This window comes from Pantherophis guttatus, chromosome 7, assembly GCF_059756535.1.
Source record: "Pantherophis guttatus breed Tessera chromosome 7, ASM5975653v1, whole genome shotgun sequence".
Taxonomy (NCBI): Eukaryota; Metazoa; Chordata; class Lepidosauria; order Squamata; family Colubridae; genus Pantherophis; species Pantherophis guttatus.
The window spans coordinates 79,836,797-79,856,198 of NC_142069.1; the positions used below are offsets into that span (position 1 = coordinate 79,836,797).

At 43.2% G+C, this 19,402-nt stretch overlaps 1 long non-coding RNA gene across 1 annotated transcript; it reads left to right on the forward strand.

Annotated features, from left to right (window-relative positions):
- The first annotated feature begins 3,377 nt into the window (after positions 1-3,377).
- LOC117678914 (uncharacterized) lies at positions 3,378-5,083 on the forward strand. The gene is made up of 3 exons (XR_004595176.3): positions 3,378-3,610; positions 4,206-4,543; positions 4,703-5,083. It is a non-coding gene; the product is annotated as an uncharacterized LOC117678914 (long non-coding RNA).
- The last annotated feature ends 14,319 nt before the right edge of the window (positions 5,084-19,402 follow it).

Consider the following 19,402-nt stretch of genomic DNA (forward strand, 5'->3'; position numbering starts at 1 on the left):
TCCTTCCCCTGCCATGCCCACCAAGGCACACCACGCCCACCAAGCCACGCCCACAGAACCGGTAGTAAAAAAAATGGAATTTCACCACTGGAAAAAATGTCACGAAACGTCATGTGATGGCAACGTGACACTGCGAGTTTGACACCTGAGCTCTAGAAGAATCAGAATAGAGCTGGAAGGGACCTCGGAGGTCTTCTAGTCCAACCCCTTTCTCAAGCAGGAGACCCTGGACCATTTCAGACAAGTTGGTCCCTCTGGAACCAACTGCCCCCAGAGATAGGGAGAATCCAAGACCTCGGTGCCTTCTGCCATGCCCTTAAAACTTTCTTTTTTCAGCAAACCGGGCTGGCTTAACACTTTTAAATGTTTTTTAATTGGTTTGTCATTGTTTTTTAATTACGGGGCCAAATTTATATATATCTTTTTAATAGTATTTTAATGTTTGCAGTCTATGTTTTTATTTGGCTGTACACCGCCCTGAGTCCTCAGGGAGAAGGGCGGTATATAAATTTGATATAAAATAAAAATAAAATAAAATAAATGGTTGTTCAATCTCATCTTAAAATTCATTGTCATGTTAGAAATGGGTCTACTATCTAGGAAGAGGCACATTAACGGAATGGTTTCAGGTTCAGCTATTCAAATGTAAATTAGTTTGCATTACTTTGTCAGATATTTTCAAGCTTGATAAAGGCTTGATCCAGATGAGACAACTTAAAGTTGAAAGCTCTCAGTGGAAGAAACAGATTTATTTTTGACCTTTGGTGGCATGTTTTATTCAAATCCCTTTTTTCTTGTATCTGTAGATTGTATTTGTAGCAGATTGCATTTGGATAACATTAATAAACAGAGCAGACATTTAACCCTGCATGTTCTGGAGAAAAAGTACTCACTTATGAGCGTTGGCTCTGCCTATTAAATGTTTTGAAAGGAAGAAAGAAACAAAAGAGAGAGAGAGAGAGAAGTTCACAACTTGCTTTGTTTGTTCAAGAGCTCATTAATTTCAACAGCTCTTGTACCGGGGAGAATTTAGCAGTCCAGGTTTGATTGAAATATAGGCTGCTTCATCTCTGCGGTTACAAAGCTGTGAGTACACCTGCCAGAGAACAAATGTATTGCACTCCTCCATCAAGGTAATTTAGGGTGGGCTTCAGTGCAATGGTGAAATCCAAATTTTTTCTACTACCGGTTCTGTGGGCGTGGCTTGGTGGGCGTGGCTTGGTGGGCATGGCAGGGGAAGGATACTGCAAAATCTCCATTCCCTCCCCACTCCAGGGGAAGGATACTGCAAAATCCCCATTCCCACTCCACTCCAGGGGAAGGATATTGCAAAATTCCCATTGCCACCCTACTCCTGGGGGAAGGATATTGCAAAATCCCCATTCCCTCCCCACTCCAGGGGAAGGATATTGCAAAATTCCCATTGCCACCCTACTCCTGGGGGAAGGATACTGCAAAATCTCCATTCCCACCCCACTCCAGGGGAAGGATACTGCAAAATCCCAATTTCCATCTCACTCCAGGGGAAGGATACTGCAAAATCCCCATTCCCACCCCACTCCTGGGGGGAAGGATTTTGCAAAATCTCCATTCCCACCCCACTCTGGGGCCAGCTAGAGGTGGTATTTGCTGGTTCTCCAAACTACTCAAAATTTCTGCTACCAGTTCTCCAGAACCTGTCAGAACCTGCTGGATTTCACCCCTGCTTCAGTGGTGGTATTCAGCAGGTTCTGACCAGTTCTGGAGAACCAGTAGCGGAAATTTTGAGTAGTTCAGAGAACCAGTAAATGCCACCTCTTACTGGCCCCACCCCCATCTATTCTCTGTCTCCCGAGTCTCAGGAAGGATCGGGAGGAAATGGGGATTTTGCAGTATCCTTCCCTTGGAGTGGAGAGGGAATGAAGATTTTATAGTGTCCTTCCCCTGCCATGCCCACCTAGTTACGCCCACAGAACCAGTAGTAAAAAAATTTGAATCCCACCACTGGTGGGCTTGTATTAGTCATATAGAAAAGGAAACAGAGATACATACAGCTTCTGATACAAGACAGAAAAACTAAGTATTTGCTGGTATTTTTGCTTCTGGAGTCATAAAAGATGGTACGTTGAACATAGAACATAGAATAATATGGTTGGAAGGGAACTTGGAGGTTTTCTAGCTCAACCCACTGCCCATGGCAGGAAATCCTATACAGAGGTCTTCAAACTTGGCAGCTTTAAGGCTTGTAGACTTCAACTCCCAGAATTCCTCAGCCAGCTTGGTTGGCTGAGGAATTCTGGGAGTTGAAGTCCACGAGTCTTAAAGCTGCCAAGTTTGAGGACCCTTGTCCTATACCCGTGATGGCGAACCTATGGCACGCGTGCCACAGGTGGCACGTGGAGCCATATTAGTGGGCACGCCAGCTCAGCTCTGGGGCGCATGTGCACATCGGCCAGCTGATTTTCGGGCCTTCTGGGCCCACCAGAAGTAAAACAGGCTGTTTCCTGCCTCTGGAGGGCCTGGGGGGGGGGAAGGCCCGTTTTTCTTTCTTACCTGGCTCCAGATCCTCTCTGTGTATCTGGGAAGGGCGAAAACAGCCTTTCCCACTCCCTTGGAGGCCCTACGGAGGCTCAAAGGGCCCATTTCCCCACTCCCGGTGGGACAGGAAGTGACGTTTTTTCCTGTCCCCAGCCTCCAGAGACTCCTAGAGAGGCTCCTAGAGACTCCTAGAGAGGTTGTCACTAAACACAACTTTATCTCACAATGCTTTGGCATGAAGAAATAGGTGTCTTAAGCAGAAATAACACAGGGAGATGCCATGCCTCATGTGCCAAAAGATGAGAAATAGACAGCTTTGGGGAGTACTTAGTAGGTTCCCTTGGGCTGGCATTGGTGTGTGTAGAAAAGGTGGAGAAGCTGAGCTTTGATAGGATCCCAAGGGAGGCCTGTCATCTCCTTGGGGATGCTAATGGCTTTGTGATGTCATCCCTACCAGTCAACTGTCAGTTCCTGTCAGTTGTTGGTTACCAGATTGAAGATGGCTCCTAAGATGTAAGTAGGACTTTTTAAAGGCTGCTGAGGTCTGGGTAACCTTCCCCATTTTGTAGCCAGTTTCTCAGAGCATTCGGATATTCCACAGAGGAGCCATTTGTTGTCCTTTTAGGAAAGGAGAATGGGGGAGGAGCAAATGTGTTCCAGAGAAATTTTTAACTTTAATTCCTTATTGGTGTTAAAGGACTTAGTTGTGTACTTTCCAATCAGTTGGGATAACTTAGCAGCCTTAACCTGTCAATTAGGAAAACCTTTTTAAAAATTTGATGAAGTCAGGTGGGTGAGGACCACATCCAGCCATGTAAAACCAAATCAAGGTTAAAAGTGATGGGTTCAAGCCAGGAGTCTCATTTTCCCATTCTAATTTCTGGAATCAAAGGGATTATGGAAACTAGGCTTTAGTTGCTCCCTTCCTTTACATTCCTTTCTCTCTCTCCTAGGGCATTCTTCAAGATATTTGCGTGTTTTGGCGGCAAACAAAAGGAAAAGGAGGAATCTCCCGTCGGTACACCGGAGGAGACCACCAAGAGGAGAGTGAGATACGTGGTGGATGTGGAGCTCCGCAAAGTGGAGCGATGTGGTGAGTGGACACTTTGGATTGGGCTGCGACCCTGAGAGGGAAAGGGAAGGATTTCCTTGAGGAGCGGACACCTAGATGCAGGGATAGAGCTGAGGTGGCGCAGTGGTTAGAGTGCAGTACTGCAGGCTAGTTCAGCTGACTGCTAGCTGCAGTTCAGCCGTTCAAATCTCACCAGGCTCAAGGTTGACTCAGCCTTCCATCCTTCCGAGGTGGGTAAAATGAGGACCCAGATTGTTGGGGGCAATAGGCTGACTCTGTAAACCGTTTAGAGAGGGTTATAAAACACTGTGAAGTGATATATAAGTCTAAGTGCTATTGCTGTGTTGAGGACACACATCTGCATCTTTGAAGATGCACAGAGGAACAGGTAAGAGACCAAGGGGGGAGGGAGAATCTATAGAGCAGGATTTGCCTGAGTGAGAAGATCGCTCATGGCCAGGAGAATCCACCAGCTCTGGGAAGCAGGAAAATATTTTAATAGGTGGAATTGGGCCTCGAGGGGAAGAGTGCAGCAAAGAAGGGCCTGATTTTGGAGGGTTTCCTTCATCTGGGGGAGGCCTAAACCTCTACTGAGCACCTGCTTCTCCTTTCCCAGATTTCTCCACAAGGGATGAGATACTCTTCACAAAAAGGAACAAGGTGTGTAGAAAACTGAAGATGGTGAACCCCATCCTCATGAAACCTCTCTCTTGGCAGAAAAGGGCAGGGAGGCAGGGTTTCTTGTTCCTTTTGATCCTCTTGGTGGTGGAATCCCTGGATAGGATGTCTTGCTCCTAAGACTTGGGTCGATGGGCCAAGGGAGGATGGGGAGTGACCCTGCAAGACATTTGCCAACAGGACAATGGAATTCTTTCTGTCTCTTCCAGGACGCTGAAGTCCAGAAATCTCCTCTTAAATTGGGGCCGCCTGAAAATCAGGATTTTGTTAATGAAGGTAACCTTATTTCTGATAAAGTAATAAATGAAGGTAGTTATGACTGATCATCACAAGTTAAATTCAAACTGCCAGAGCACTCTGAAGGCCTATGGTCGCCTCGGCTTCCTATTTGCCACCTCCTTTCCTTCATTTCTCTCATCTTTTTTCCCCACGCAGGCGACCTAACTTTGGAGGAGCTGTGACTTCCTGTTGGATGCATCCTCCGTGATCAAAGCAAAGATTCTAGCTCAACCTTGGGAAGCGCAGAAAATATCTTTTCCCCAGACAACATTTGGATGTTTTTCCTTTGCAAGTGTTGCTTTTACTGAGAATGCAACGCTCTTTTCTATGGCGATGCTCACATATTATTGGATGCTTTAATTCCCGTGATGTAACTGGATGGATGACTATGTCTAAATCCATCAACTTTTGCTTTGAAGTTCTTTGTTGTGTTACTCTAAAAGTTAATGTAAATAATTTTAGCCAAGTTCTCCCTTTTCATAGAGAAATCCCCTCCCCCCCTTTATCAATGTACTCTAATAAAATGGTTTTCAATCATTTGCTGAATTATTTGCTTATTGGAAAAGGTTGTAGAACGGGGCAGAACCTAAAGCCAGATATGGCCAACAGCTTGAGGTGGGGAAAAATGGGGGGGAAAATGATGCACCATCCAACCCTCCACCCTCAGGAGTCTTCCACGTACAACGCTTTGTTTAGTGACCACTTGAACTTATGACAGCACCAAGAAGAGTGGCTTATGACCGCTTTTCAGACTTACGACCATTGCACCATCTCCTTGGTCACGGGATCAAAATGCAGACAACTGGCTCATATTTTTGACAGTTGCACTGTCCCAGAGTTATGTGATCCGCTTTTGCAACCTTCCCAGCTGGCTTCTTAGAAGCAAAATCAGTGGAGGAAGCCAGATTTGCTTAACAACCACACTATTCGCTTAACAACTTCTGACTTATTAAAGAACTACAGCAAATGGGTCGTGAACTGGAGCATATCTCATTTAACCCCTGTCTTGTTTAGCAGCATGGAGCTCTATTGTTGTAAATCGATGAATGTGTTTAAAGCAATTTTTTAATATAGAACAGTGTGTATCTCGGAATCTGGAAGAAGCCAGCTGTGGGTCGTAAGCACAACATGAATTCTTTGTAGAGAGTTCTCAACTTATGACTGGTCACTTAGCGACCATTCAAAGGTACGACAGAGCCCCTACCAGAGAAAATTAGTAAAGAAAAAGTATATTTGATTATACATATAATAACTGCAGCAAGAATAGTATTTGCACAAATATGGAAAGCAGAGAAAATCCCTTTAGAAGGGGAAGTAATTAGAAAAATTTTGGACTGTGCAGAAATGAATAGATTAACTTTAATGATTAAAAAGAAAGACGATACGGAATATTTTAAGATATGGGGGAAATTTTATGATTGGATAGAAAAGAGATATGGATAAAGAATTTGATAAGCAAACAGGAGAAAGTTACATTAAATATATGTATTTTGGGGGAAATATTGAAATAGAGAGATGGGATTTATTAAGGAAGAAATAAGAAGAGGAGGAGTAATAAAAAGCAGAAGTCACCGAAGAAACACCGAGAGGACACAGGGAAGGACTGATGTATTATATGTTTGTTCGTCTTTAAAAAAAAAAAAAAATCTTTTTATTTAAAAAAAAAGGTATGACAGAGCCCAGAGGTACCTATGACCCAGATTCAAAGTTCTGATGGTTCCCCCCTCATGGTCACATGATGCACATTGGGCCCTGCACAACCAGCCCACATTTACAGCCGTTTGCAGCTTCCCATGGTCACATTACAGAGATTAATTTTTTTGCTGGAGGCAAACATTCACTTCCAGTTTCCTGCAAAAGAACACCACATAGCGAAGAAGGGATTTGCTTAAGGACCATGGCATTTGCTTTATGACCGCCACATTCACTTAATGACCACCACAACAAAAGTTGTAAAATTGGTCAAGGTCCATGACGACCCACTTAATGACCATCAGTATATACTTCTGTAATTGCAAGCTCAATAACGGTTGAAAGTGGAGAGCTACCTGCATTGATTCCTTTATTTCTGTCCTATCCTGACTTTCTGTCCAGAATTTCAGGCTGGGGTTTGTGACATTCCCTCCTCTCAGTTTCCCCCAATAGAGCAATTCTGAAAAGTAGATTGGAGTCGACAAATGAATTGGCCCAAAGTCACTTTGGATCATGCCAGACAAATCGCATTCTTTGACCCAGTGACTAACTTAGCCAACCAACCAAATGCTGCAGGCATCATATACTTGGACTTCAGTAAGGCATTTGACAAAGTAGACTACAACCTGCTTCTTGGCAGAACAGACAGTAACCACTGCCAGATGGATTCGCAATTGACTGACCTACCATACCCAGCCTGAAGTCCTCAATGGAACTACTATAGCAGAAAAATGCTATAGCTATATAGCTACTGGGTCTCTTCAGGGCTATACACTAACTATAGTAGCTATCTACATGTGTCTGAAGGGCTGTGATTTTGAAGATGGGGCAAAATTATTCAAAAGTATTCCAGAAGACGGGATGGACAAGAGGGGATTTAAATCACAAGAAGGTGGATTATAATTAAGACATCAAACAGAATTTCTAATGATGAAATATGTTCAACGGAAAAAAGAACATATGACAGTGGTGGTCTCATTCTCACTGGAAGTATTTAATTAGTCTGGAAAGCTGTCCATCAGTTATGCCGGACTAGTAGACTCCTACCTGTGAAACAAGATTGGACTAGATGATCTACAGTGTCTCTAAAGGTAAAGGCTCCCCTCGCACATATGTGCTAGTCGTTCCTAACTCTAGGGGGTGGTGCTCATCTCCATTTTAAAGTCGAAGAGCCAGTACTGTCCGAAAACTTCTCCGTGGTCATGTGGCCGACATAACTCAACGCCAAAGGCACACGGAAAGTTGTTACCTTCCCACCAAAGGCAGCCCCCATTTTTCTACTTGCATTTTTTACATGCTTTCGAACTGCTAGGTTGGCAGAAGCTGGGACAAGTAACGGGAGCTCACTCCATTATGCAGTACTAGGGATTCGAACCGCTGAACTGCCAACCTTTCGATCAACAAGCTCAGCATCTTAGCCACTGAGTCACCACATCCCTTCTCTATCCAATGTCTCTATCAACCGTTATATTCTATAATTCCCTGAAACTTATATTGGTTTTTATTTTATTTTTGTTAATTCTCAAATAATCTTAGGAATTGAAGCTTAGGAATGGTGCTAAAATCTATCTTTGGAGACATGCCAATGAAAATTCTCAGTCACCCAAGCAGAGTTGTCTGGAAGTTGAATCATAGCAACGGGACTTCTTTTCTGTTTGGTTTGAAACATTTTGCCGTCTACTGAAGAAGCTATGAAATGTTTCAAACCAAAAAGAATAGGAGTCCCGTCGCCATGACTCAACTTTCAGACTATCTTTGGAGACATTGCTTCCATATTTTTAGGTCTCATAATTCACTGCTATAAGAGAATAAAATGAATTTAAGTCAGTGGTGAAACCCAATTTTTTTTACTACTGGTTCTGTGGGCATGGTTTGGTGGGCGTGGTGTGGTGTGGTTTGGTGGGCATGGCTTGGTGGGCGTGGCAGGGGAAGGATACTGCAAAATCTCCATTCCCACCCCATTCCTGGGGGAAGGATATTGCAAAATCTCCATTTCCATCCCACTCCTGGGAGAAGGATATTGCAAAATCCCCATTCCCTCCCCACTCCCGGGAAAAGGATATTGCAAAATCTCCATTCCCATCCCACTCCTGAGGCCAGCCAGAGGTGGTATTTGCCAGTTCTCTGAACTACTCAAACTTTCCACTGCCGGTTCTCCGAACTGCTCAAAATTTCCACTACTGGTTCTCCAGAACCTGTCAGAACCTGCTGGATTTCACCCCTGATTTAAGTCCTTGTGGTATATATATCTAGTATTACATAATGTCAACGTGTGGCATGTGAGGGATTCTGCCATTTGCCAGAAATGGTGTAGGATCTCCTGCTTGGGCGGGGGTTGAACTAAACGACCTACAAGGTCCCTTCCAACTCTGTTAATTTTTTTAAAAAAAGAGGGTCAGAGAACAATTCTTACTCCACGTCCCAGATAATCATCCAAGATTTATGATTCCTACTCAATTTAAGCAGTGACGTCCAATAGGTTTCAGACTATAGAGTCTGTGCTTTCCTTTATCGTAAACCGTAGCGGCCTACTCAGAGTTGGGAATTGCAGTTGATTCATATTTTTGCTTACACTGGGGAGTAATATCACACACACACCCGCCTGACTACTTATCAGCATATTAAGGAGAGAAAAAGAATCTCTGGAAAAGTAATCTAACTTTCTCCTGGGTTCTGACTGAGTGGCTGCAAATGGTAGTAAGTTCTCAACCTCAGAAGTTGAGGGACTGTAAATATCCTGCCTCTCCCATAGAGTTGAAGGAAGAATAAATCCAATCATTGTGATGACTCACGAGTCATAAATGTCTAAACTCAATAATTTGTTGCATCCTATTCTCCCATGCAGTTTATTTCAAAGTAGCAGTTCCATCTTGTTACTATAGGAATACTTAAAGGAACATATTTAATAGAGTTGTGAAGGATGGTTTAGAGATCCTGTGTCTTATCAGCTATTTGCAGAAATGTCCCTGAAAGAAAGCAAGACCCAGAAATTCAAAAATCCCAAGAATTTAGAACAGGGGTCTGCAACCTTAAACACTCAAAGAGCCATTTGGATCTGTTTCCCACAGAAAAGAAAACACCGGGAGCCACAAAACCCTTCCCGTGCCTGACTATTTCTTGAGCGGCCACAAAACTAGCATATGTAGTTGAATTAAACATTCTGTTTTCTTCTGAAACTTTTCTTTTCTTGGATTTATCCATGGTTGGCCTACCGGAGGTTGAAAAGCTCAATAATCCGCATGCCGGTGGGTGTCGCACATTGGCGGTTGTGACACATATTTTGAGTGACAGGGAGCCGCAGCAGAGGGGTGAAAGAGCCACATGTGGCTCCAGAGCCACAGGTTGCTGACTTCTGATTTAGAAGAACGCTACTAAAAAGCTGAATGTGCTATGTATATAATCACTACAGTTGCCACCACTAAATCTGATAATTTATCAAACTACATGATTTGTACCATATGCCTGATTGATATCATTATGGCTTAGATCAGATGTTTATAAGGAGCAATATTTTGCATATTTTTGCACTACAAAAATAAATGGGTAACCAGTGCCTCCAAAAACAAATGAGTAGACCGGTACAGCTCTGTAAGCAGTTAAAAGCCTGGTAGACCAGTACCTCTGCTAAATCCTAAAGAACTGTCACATGACCATCAAGCCACGCTCACAAAATAAGCCATGCCCACAGAATCGGTAGTAAAAAAATTTAGAACCCAACCCTGCTTTAAGTGTCTGAGAAATGGCAGAATGTAAATCTAACAACATGTTAGAAGAAGGAAACAGCAGCAGCCAAAAAGAAAACAACACCGACAAAACATTAATAGGATATCAGAATGATTTGGCCCATAGGCAGGACACATTCTAGAAATCAAGAGAGATTTTCATTTACAAGCAAGTCAACCTAAGAAGATTCCGTTCGGATCTAATGTCTCTTTCCTGATTCCTAACTAGCCATTGTTAAGAATGGAGCCAACAATGTCAATCGGGCTTGTAATGCATTTGCTTTAACCCGAACTTTAAATCTTTCTGCTTCAAGATTAGAAAGTAGGAGCAACCCAAACCGAAAGAGCAAACATATAATCAGCATTATGATCACTAACATTATCTTACACAGCTGTTATGCTCCAACATCTTCACGGTGCTGGAAGAAATTCAGGGCACACCCCTTACAAGTGTCAGACTTCGTGATGCTGATTTTACTAATTCACCACATTAACTGGATCTGCTTTGGGACTGAGTTTCTTTTGTTGATATATTTGTTTTGGGTTCTTTTTTTTTTGATAGATTAGAAAAGCAGTGTTTTTCAGCCTTGGCAACTTAAAGATGGGTGGACTTCAACTCCCAGAATTCCCCAGTCAGGAGTCTGGTCTTCTGCCCAGCCCTTCTCATAAGACCAGAGTTTGACAACAGCAGTTGACTCCCTCCTATCCATTTTGGGCCTTGGGTGAAGATATTGCATCTCCGGGATTTCACTATCCATGAACTGTTCTCCTCTTTTACCAGAAGCTAACCGCTGCTCTGCACACTCATGTAACTTCACACTCCAGCTTTTCTCTCCAATTCACACAGGTTTTCTCTCTCTTCTCTCTCTTCTCTTTCTCCCTGCCTCCAAAGCAGCAGGTCCCCCAACAACTAAAAAGTTGGATGTCCCCCCGCCCCCCCCCCCAGGACTCTAGTCCCCAGCATCTATGATCAGTTTGGACCAGTGGGACTGCTGTTGCTACATCTCCCCACAACAGCGAGGGGTGGAATTCAGAAATTTTAGCAACCGGTTCTCTGCCTGGTTGCAGGGTGGGCATGGCCTACTCGGCCTCCTGCAACATGGGGCGGGGTTTGCCCTCCCCAGACTCCAGAGGCTTTCCTCGAGCCTCTGGGAGGGTGAAAACAGCCTCCCCCGGGCTCGGGAGCCTCTCCGGAGGCCGGAAACGGGCCCATTTTTGGACTTCCGGTACTTCCGCTAGGCCTGCTTTTCGCCCTCCCAGAGCCTCCGCGCGGGCCCTGCACTTACATGGCATCCAAAACGGGCTGCATGGAGACTCCTGGGAGGGGCAGGGTGGGTTGGGCGAGGTCAGCCAGTTCTTGCAACAACCGGTTTGGCTGTTGTGACTTAGGCTTACTGAGTCATTGTCGAGCCCGCTTTCAGTTACGTAGACGGGCCGCTCAGAGCTGACTTTATTTCATCTTTGTGAGCTCGGAGTTTGCTGGTGCCGGTTGGTGCGAATAAACCGTTGATTCTCCAAGCCGTGTTTCGTTTTGGTGCTTCAACATCACAACGCCCAGACGTGGACCTGACTGACCCAAGAGTCATTACAAGACACAATTAGTCCCAAACAAACCTATTTTATTGTAACAGCTGAGAATTACGTTCATTCCCAACTGAGTCCCAATTAGTAGCAAAACAAGTCCTTCGAAGAAGTCCTTCCGGATAATCACCAATCTTTGTCTTCTTTGACACCCTGCCAAAGGCTTTACTTGGCAAAGCCCCATGAAGTTCAGAAACAAACAAGAGACGCCAACTAGAAACAGAGTTAGCAATGTTGCTTTCTTGCAAAAAGGCCCAAATGCCTTCGTTTCTTTTTTAAGCCTTATGGAACGGGCCAATCATCTCCTGGCCTTACTCCTGAGTTGCCCCTTTTGCTTTAGCTGCTCTTGCCTACTGGCAGCTCTCACATGCATGCATTAGGAACAAGCTCCTCCTCTTCCTCTGCCTCTCTGCTGTCCAACTCTGGGGGCTCTGGATTCTGCAAATCACTCCTAGATGGCCCTGGCCCCATCTCTGCCTCTGACGCAGAGCTCTCATCCGGGCCTTTCCCAGCCTCCAGGACTGGCCCATGGTCCTCCCCAGCCTCCTCACTGTCTGACTCCGCTGCCAGCTCCACAGGCTGCTGGCAGACCATAACGTCGGCGAACCAGATTAAAATTAACATCCGGTTTATCTGAACCGGTCCTAACTGGCTGAATCCCACCCCTGACAACAGCCCTCTTAGCAGGCAAGTCAACTCATCAGTGCTGGCAACAGCCAGAAGGCCAGAATTGAGATTCTTCCTGTTTTTTTTCCCTCTATTTGCTAACTCATGCCAACAGAACAGCAGTTATGCCAGGCCACTAAAAACCATCCATCCCATACTGCATATGGATGTTTCTCCTGGAAAGTGTTTTTCCCCAACTCTCCAATCTAGCCATATGCCTCTTGCTGATTTCCTATTCAGGTCACAACCAGCATAAACCCTTTTGAGACTAGCCAAGGTCAGTAGGATGCCACCATGTAAGGTTACACCAAGAACCTTTTAGTTTACGCTTGGACAGACCCTGTGAGAGGAATGCTTCCTAAATGAAATCTTTGTCAATAATCTTGTTATGAAATCAGCTGGCTTCTGTAAATCTCTTGCTTCGGTAAATATTTTGACTGTCCCCAGGTTGTAATTTTCTGCTCTTAACGTTCGATTCTAGCTGGGTTATCTATCAGAATTCAGGCTGCATTGATTCGTGAACAAGGCAGATGGTTTATTAACTTCTGGCACACTCATTCTCAGCCGATAATAAAGCTTAGGAAACAAGAACACCATCCAGCATAATTAAACGCTTTTTTGTCATGCATAATGTGTCGACTCCGTCTGAGGGGATATTTTTATTTGGCATACAAGGGAATTGCTCGCCGACATACCTCTGAAGCACACATCCAGAGCCTATATTGTTACTGTATTAAAAGTATATGACAACATCGATACAAACAAGGAAGATCGAAAGTGTAAATTTTACGGATTGTGGCATTGCTAAAAAGCTTCAGTTTGAAACTCCAGAGATTCTAGTTTAATTGACTATTATTTATCTCTTGCCTTTCGTCTGGGAAATCAAAGATGCATGCATAAACATAATCTCTGGTATTTTTTCCACAACCACATAGTGGTGGGATTCAAAAAATTTTACGACCGTTTCTGTGGGCGTGGCGCAGCTTGGTGGGCATGGCTTGGTGGATGTGGCAGGGGGAGGATACTGTAAAATCTCCATTCCCACCCCATTCCAGGGGAAGGTTATGTTGTGGCTCCATTACCTGGAGAATCTTACTCCATTTTCTGGATGTAATCATTCAAGCTGCGTTTTTCTTCTTCCACAGTCTGCTTTACTTGTAGGAGTCCTCGACCACCCTCTGCTCTATGTAAAAATAATCAGTCAACATCACTTTTAGGGTGCAAGGCATGATTCATTGTCATAAGCTTCCTTGTTTTTCTGTCCAAATTGTCTAACTCAATCCGGGTTGTTGTTGTTGTTGTTGTTGTTGTTATCATTATCATTATTATTATTATTATTTACTTTATCCATTAAACATGAAACTCAGTCAACTGAACATTCAAAAATGCATCATAAATACCATTGACTGGTGCTAATGGTTGATACGGGTTACTGCCAGCGTCCTAGGTATCAACCAAGTACCTTCTTAAGATGTACGAAGTTCCAAGTAGTGCAGTTTTTTGCAGTTCCGCCAGTGTTATTGCAGGAAGCTGCAATTTGCTGATATATCTTATAAAATTCTTGGACATGGTACTAAGTGCCCCGATGACAACGGGTATCACGGTTACATGTTTCATCCATAGCCGTGTAGTTTTGATGGCCAAGTTGCGATATTTCATGATTTTTTCCAGTTCTTTTTCTTCGACTCTGGCATCTCCTGATACGGTGATGTCAATAAATTCTACGTTTCGGTTTTTGACAACTGTGATATCTGGCGTGTTGTGTTCCAAATGACGATCCGTCTGTGTTCGAAAGTCCCAGAAGATCTTCACCTTCTCATTTTCGATAATTTTTTCCACTTTATGTTCCCATGACTTCTTGGATACAGGTAAGTCATATTTTTTACATAATGACCAGTGGACTAATTTAGCAACACGGTCGTGTCTAGCTTTGTAATCAGTTTGTGCGATTTTGCTGCATTCACATATTAAATGTGAAACAGTTTCAACTTTGTTGTTGCAAAGTCGGCAGTTTGGATTGTCGGTGGATTTTTGTATCTTTGCTTTCATGGCATTAGTATATTTATTTATATTAGTATATTTATATTAGTATATTATATTTTAATATTTATTATTATTATTATTATTATTATTATTTGAATTATAGTTAATTCAAACTATAGTAAATAGTTTGAATGATTATGTGAACCAAAGTACAGAAAAATTGCTGCAGGCTGTGAAAACAGAGAGCATTATAAAAACAACAGAAACAAAAATAGAATATAAGGAAAAACAGCTGGATGACAGATTAAATAGATGGAAAACCAAAGCTTTGCATGGACAGCACTTGACAACTTGACATGGGCATGGCTTAAGAGGGGAACCATCAAGAAAGAAATGGAAGGTTTAATACTTGTCGCTCAAGAACAAGCACTACAAACTAATGCCATGAAAGTGAAGATACAAAAAACCACTGACAATCTGAATTGCTGACTTTGCAATGACAAAGTTGAAACTGTTTCAGACTTAATATGTGAGTGCAGCAAAATCGCGCAAACTGTTTACAAAGCTAGACATGTTCGAGTTGCTAAATTAATTCACTGGTCATTATGTAAAAAAATACGACTTACCTGTATCCAAAAAGTCATGGGAACATAAAGTGGAAAAAGTTATCGAAAATGAGAAGGTGAAGATCTTCAGGGACTTTCGAATACAGACGGATCGTCATTTGGAACACAACACACCAGATATCACAGTTGTCGAAAACCAAAATGTACAATTTATTGATATCGCTGTACCAAGAGACGCCAGAGTTGAAGAAAAAGAACTGGAAAAATCACAAAATATCGCGACCTGGTCATTGAAACTACGCGATTATGGATGAAACATGTAACAGTGATACCCATTGTCATCGGGACACTTGGTACCATGTCCAAGAATTTTACAAAACACATCAAGAAATTGCAGCTTCCTGCAATAACACCAGCAGAACTGCAAAAAACTGTGCTACTCGGAACATCATATATTTTAACAAGGTACTTGGTTGATACCTAGGATGCTGGCAGCAACCGGTATCAACCATTAGCACCAGTCAATGGTATTTATGATACATTTTTAAATGTTCAGTTGACTAAGTTTCATGTTTAATGAATAAAATAATAATAATAATAATAATGTGTTCTTAATTAGTATTTCACATTCACATTATTATATCAGAAGCCATCGGCGTAAATTCATTTATTGGCACTGGGCAAATTTTTCATTCACACTCACGATACTTTTGAAAAATGGTACCAAGTTATTGCCCTATTTAAAATGCTAGTTAGAAGAACAAATGAGATCTTTTGCAATTACATGCAGTATGTAATAAATATGACCGGAGAGAAACTGTAAAATAACATTTCCTCTTGCATAAACAATTTTACTGCTATTTAACTAATGAAGTGGAGTTCCGAGCCTCACAGTTGTTCTTGCTTGATAAAATTGTGACTAATTATTTGAAGCATAAGGCAATAAATACTTAGTAACTAATTAGTAGTCTGCTGGAATTTATTTTGGAAACTTTCAAGGCTGACTGATACAATGTTTTCACTTTTGATGAAAAACATCTCATTTGGATGCTTTTTTTCCCTTCTCTGATATCTGGCAACAAATCCTTCTGTCAGATTGTTTGATTCTTTGGTGCAAAAGACGCTTTTATAGTTCTGCCATTTATTTATTTTTTATCATCTGCAATATCCCCATGCTGGGAATTTCATGATCAAGAAGCAATAGTTTTCAATATTAATTTATATGGGCATTGCTTATTATGTGTAAGTAGAAACTAAGAATTATTGGTCTGGGGTTGTTGTTTTTTTGGTCTAAATGTTTATAGCACCATTAGTGTTTGCAATCAAAATTAATTATAAGAAGTCAGCCCCAGGAGTGAAATGTAAAATGTGCTATTACCGGTTCTGTGGGCGTGGCTTGTGGGGGGGTGGTAATGTGACTGGGTGGGCATGGCCAACTTTTTTTTTTTAACTTTTCAAAGCATTTTTTCTAATGCTTTGAAAAGCCTCTGGCGATCAGGCAACTCAGCTGGGATCATCAGAAGGCTTTTTAAAAAATGCCTCTCTGCCGATCAGGCAACTCAGCTGGGATCGTCAGAGACTTTTCAAAGCATTTTTTTTACCACCTCTTCAGCCAAGAGGTTGCAGAAAAAAATGCTTTGAAAAGCCTCTGAGGATCCCAGCTGAGCCGCACGATCATCAGAGGCTTTTTTTTACTTTTAAAAGCATTTTTTCGTCGGAAGAGGTTGTAGAAAAAATACTTTTAAAAGTAAAAAAAAAAAAGCCTCTGATGATTGTGAGACTCAGCTGAGCATGATGGGGGTCCACAGGGATTTTTGCTACAGGTTCTCCGAACCCCCCGCCACCATCGCTAGTGGATCGGGCGATCCGGTCCGAACCGGGAGCATTTCACTCCTGGTCAGCCCTGACTGCTAGCAAGAACTGGTCCTTTTACTGAAGTCATATCTGTCAGGGTTCCAAATAATACACCCATAGTGAACAAAACTCTAAGGCAGGAAGATTCCTCAAAGAATCAGGGGTGAAATCCAGCAGGTTCTCACAGGTTCTGGAGAACCGATAGCGGAAATTTTGAGTAGTTCGGAGAACCAGAAAATACCACCTCTGGCTGGCCCCAGAGTGGGGTGGGAATGGAGATTTTGCAGTATCCTTCCCCTGCATGCCCACCAAGCCACACCCACCAAGCCACACCACGCCCACCAAGTAACGCTCACAGAACCGGTATGTAAAAAAAAAAAATAGATTTCACCAGTGCAAAGAATAGCCTGGCTTCTTGAGGCTTCCGCTTGAGGTTGTTTTCCTATAACAGAAAGACTGGGTGTTGTGTATTGATACTTTTAAGCGGGAGTTTCAAACCTGCCTATGTTTCTGATTGGCTGACAGTCCCTCCAGGGTTGTATATAAGGAGGGCTGCAGCCTCTGAGTTTTTGCTGAAGTCTCACTGTAAATTAAAGAGCTGTTGTCACTTGCTTGGTTGTGCCTCTCGTTATTCCCGAACCACTTCACTGGGGCTCCTCTTTTTTTGCCTTTTTCTCCTCTTCTGCTTTAGGGGAAATAATCTATTCTGCCTCTTTTAATATTCTGTAGAATATTTTATTCTAGGGAGGGAGGGAGGGCCCTTCCCACACAACCCACAGATTAGCCCTTGGTAAAGCAGTCAGGAAGATCTTGGATAAAATATTCAAATGGCATTACGGGTTTATATCTATAAAGATCTAAAGAATGCAGGCAGGGTTGCCTGGTTCAGACCGGTTCGGGTGAACTGGTAGCTCCAACGATCAGCTGGGAGCGAACCGGTTCGTTCCAACAATCAGGTCGGCCCGTCCACCCACCCCTGCGCTTTACTCACCTTTATCTTCTCAGCTGATTGGCACGACAGAGCGGATTGTCGCGCCTCAGCTGTGTTACTCCCAAGAGGTAACACAGAAGATTAGTATTTGCAAAATTGTGCATATACGTGAACACGCGATCACCGAACCGGTTGTTAAACTGGCAGCATCCCACCACTGAATGCAGGTCATTGTGACATTCTATGGAAGCAAAAGTTGTACTTTAAGGTAGCAGGAAAGCTACTGGTGCCTTCAAATTTTGGTGTTAGAGAAGACTCCTGAGAATTCTGTGGACAGAATTCCAAGAAAGAGAAACAAATGGCTCACTGAACACATCATCCCAGAGTTCTCACTTAAGACACAAATGTCCAGTTTCAACTTAACTTTCTTCAAAGACATTATGTCCTCTGGAAAAGACGCTAATACTGGGAAAGGTGAAAGGAAAGAGAAGAAGACAGCCAGCAGCAAGGTGGATGGACTCAGTTGCAATGGCAATGGGGACACCTGTTCTGATCTAGGCTCCCTTAAAAAGCAGGAGGCAGAGTCTTGGTCCCGGCAAAACGCTTTTTATTTGCATGACTGTGAATTCTTTTCATTCACAGTCAGCAAGGCCTGTCCAAACAGTCTTTCAGAGGAATATTTATCAACACAGACCTTATCTTGCTTGGAAAGCTGCCAGGTAACTAGTTTCCAAACGTAGTACAAGGCAAAATGTGGCACAGAGTCACAGACAGATCTTCCCATGCTTGAAATGACCAAATGAATGAATTGTTTCCTGCAAAAGCCCACTCCCCGTTCGCTCCTCTTTTGTTTCCTATGGGAGGGGCCAATCATCTCCAAGGTGTGGCTTTACTCCTAAGTCGATCCTGCTTTCTTAGTTGTTCTTGTCTTCTGGCAGCTCTATGCACATTCACACTGGGAACAGGCTCCAGCTGCTCCTCTGCCTCACTGTTGTCTAGCTCCCTCTCTGCCTCTGACTCAAAGCCCTTATCCGAGTTTTCCCCAGCCCCCAGGACTGGCCCATATTCCTCCCCAACCTCCTCACTGTCCGACTCAGCTGCCAACTGTGCTGGCTGCCGGCGGGCCACAACAACACCTTTGGAAATGCTGAAGACCAGATTATGGATAGATCATTACGGGGAAAATCTAGGTGTCACTAAGAGTTGACAACTTGGTGGCAAGTAAGCATACAATTATTGAACAACTTGGAGAGTTAATTAGAAATGTCTATTTTTTCCTGGCTTAGTTCTCTATGGTATTCTCCCAAATGCAATCTGTTGTGACCCAGGCCCACGTAGTTAATATTAAATGCAAAACAGTTCCAAAAAACAAACAGATTTTATTAAAACAGATGAGAATTAACTCATTCTCAGCGTATTCTAAATGAAATGAAAACGAAGTCCTTAAAACACCAGTCTTTAGTTTATCTCTGACCTTGGGATAATTAGGCAAACTGCCAAAGGCTTTTCTTGGCAACAGTTTAGGAACAGAAGAAATAACTACAGCCAAACAAGAAGCAATTCTCTCAATGGTTGTTTTCCGGCAAAGAGGCCAAGAGCTGTTGCTGGTCTTTTAAGCCTTATGGATGGGGCCAATCATCTCTTGGCCTTACTCCTGAGTTGTCCTCTCTGCTTTAGCTGCTCTTGCCTTCTGGCAGCTCTTCTCAGACATGCACTAGGAACAGGCTCCTCCTGTTCCTCTGCCTCTCTACTGTCAGCCTCTGGAGGCTCCGAAGTCCGCACATCACTCCCCGATGGCCCTGGCCCCATCTCTGCCTCTGACACAGAGCCCTCATCCGGGCCTTCCCCAGCCTCCAGGACT